The sequence below is a fragment of the Gracilinanus agilis genome, chromosome 3 (assembly GCF_016433145.1).
Source record: "Gracilinanus agilis isolate LMUSP501 chromosome 3, AgileGrace, whole genome shotgun sequence".
NCBI classification, from domain to species: Eukaryota; Metazoa; Chordata; class Mammalia; order Didelphimorphia; family Didelphidae; genus Gracilinanus; species Gracilinanus agilis.
The window spans coordinates 434,316,466-434,318,958 of NC_058132.1; the positions used below are offsets into that span (position 1 = coordinate 434,316,466).

General features: G+C 45.6%; 1 pseudogene; it reads left to right on the top strand.

The window, feature by feature from the left end:
• Nucleotides 1–1,330: 1,330 nt before the first annotated feature.
• On the top strand, nucleotides 1,331–2,039 carry LOC123241674 (annotated as a pseudogene).
• Nucleotides 2,040–2,493: the final 454 nt, after the last annotated feature.

The following is a 2,493-nucleotide window of genomic DNA, read 5'->3' on the forward strand; positions in this document are numbered from 1 at the left end:
GACTGGCTGCCTGAGTCCCACCTGAGGCAAAAACGTGCTGTTGCTTTTAGCAAAAGCATGGCGAGGAAAGACACTTTCCTTTTTTAAAAAATTGCCCAAAAAAGCTGAGCAAGAAGGCCAAAAACAGACATGACTCTCTTTAGGCTATCTGGAAAATTGAGAATTTGAATTTCCACCATGTGGTTGCCATTATTGTTACGACTAAAAATGATAAAGACTGATATAAATATAAAAATTAGTATTTTAATTAAAGCCATGCTGATAGAGATAAAATCATTAGACCATGCGCATGTAAGAATTCACATTTGCCTCAGCTATCTTTACCTTTTGTATCGCCCGTGCCTGCTAGCTAAGAGAGAGTTCCAAGTCACTTCCCCCTATTTAAAGCTGTCCCTCACTTTGAATATGTAATCCAAAACAGGAAACCCGTTGGACCATGGGAAATGTAGTTTTAAGGTCCCCACGTGTCCATAGAAAAAATATATATACTTTTAAATGGCATCTCCCAAATTCCAATTAACATTTCCCCCTGAGGTCCAGCAAAAAAAAAAAAAAAAAAAAAAAAAAAAAAAAAAAAAAGTTGGTCTTTTCAAGCATCATCATGGTGTCTTCACCAAACAGGTCTGTCGTCTGTATTCTGGGGAGATGGCAAGATCCTTATCCTGAAATTATTCTCAAAAGAATTTAAACTTTACATTATAGATTATAAAACATACATTTTCTTCTGAGAATTATACATTTCCCCCTGAAATTACTCCTAAAAGAGTTAAATGTACATATATTTTTACATTATCGAATTAAAAAAAAAAAACTTCCACAGGGGGCTCTCAGGGCCTGGGCCGGGGCTGAGATCTCCAGGGAGGGGGTGGGCACGCGGGCGGGGCGCGGGTCTACCACTGGACGCGGCCCAGCCGGAGCTGAGGAGAAGGAGGAGAAAGAGGCGGAGGTAAGAAGGGAGGTGGCCCGGGCCCAAGCCCCTCTAGGGCCCCTCTTGTGCCCCGGGGGGGGCAGCCTCCCTCCCCACATTTCCTGCGCGGGGCGTTTAAAGGACCATGGGCATGGCCCGCCGCAACCTGCGCTGCCCTACCTTGTGAGCTCTTGGGCTGGGATGGAGCCCGTCGCCCCCTGATCCTGTCCACTTCAGGCCCTCTGACCCTCTGCTTGCCCACCCGTGCACCACTGCCCCCCGGCTATCAGTCGGTGTGTGTCCCCAAGCGCCATGGGGGCCGCACAGCCGCTGATGGTCAGGCTGCCCCTGCTCCTGCTGCCACCGCCGCTGCTGCTGCTGAGCGCTTAGTGTGGCTTGAGCTCCGGAGAAGTGTGCCCGAGTATGGACTTCCAGAATAACCTCACACAGCTGAACATGCTGGAGTGCTGCTCTGTCGTTGAGGGCAGTTTACAGATCTTGCTGATGTTTAAAACAAAGCCTGAAGATTTTCGGGACCTTAGTTACTCCAGACTTACTATGATCACTGAGTACTTGCTGCTCTTCCGAGTGTATGGGCTTGAGAGCCTCAAGGAACTTTTTCCCAATTTGACGGTCATTCGTGGGTCTCTTTTTCAACTATGTCCTAGTCATCTTCGAGACAGTCCACCTCAAGGAGATTGGCCTCTATAGCCTGATGAACATCATCCCTGGGGTTGTCCACATTGAGAAGAATAACAAGGTGTGTTACTTGTCAACCATTGACTGGTCTCAGATCTTAGACTCAGAGGAGGACAATTATATTGTGGATAACAAAGATGGCAAAGAAGAATGTGGGGATGTCTGCCCTGGGGCCGTGAAGGGAGTCAACAGCTGCAAGTCCACCGTGATCAATGACCACTTTATTGAACAGTGCTGGACGCACAGCCATTGCCAAAAAGTATGTCCACCATCCTGTAAGTGACAGGGCTGTACAGCAAGTGGACAGTGTTGCCACAGCGAATGTCTGGGGAATTGCATTGAGCCCAACAACCCTGAGAAATGTGTTGCCTGCTGAAATTTCTATCTGGATGGCAAGTGTGTGGAAACATGGTGGAGTTATGAATTGGTCTAACCATTCTGGAGTGCATTTTGGAATTACACGCAAAGCGATTTAAATGAATGGCTACCCTTTTACCTAGCCATACCACTGCTGGGATTGTACCTCAAAGAGATAAAAGGAAAAAGACTTATACAAAAATATTTATAGTTGCACTCTTTGTGGTGGCAAAAGTTTGAAAAATGAAGGGGTGTACGTCAATTGGAAAATGGCTGAATAAATTGTGGTATATCTTGGTGATGGAATATTATTTTGCCAAAAGGAATAAAGAAATGAAGGAATTCCATGTGAACTGGAATGACCTCCAGGAATTGAAGCAGAGAAAAAGGAGCAGAACCAGAAGAACATTGTGCACAAAGACTGATACATTATGGCACAACCGAATGTAATAGACTTTTACTAGTACCAATGCAACGACCCAGGACAATCCAGAGTAACTTGGGAGAAAGAATACTATTCACATCAGAGA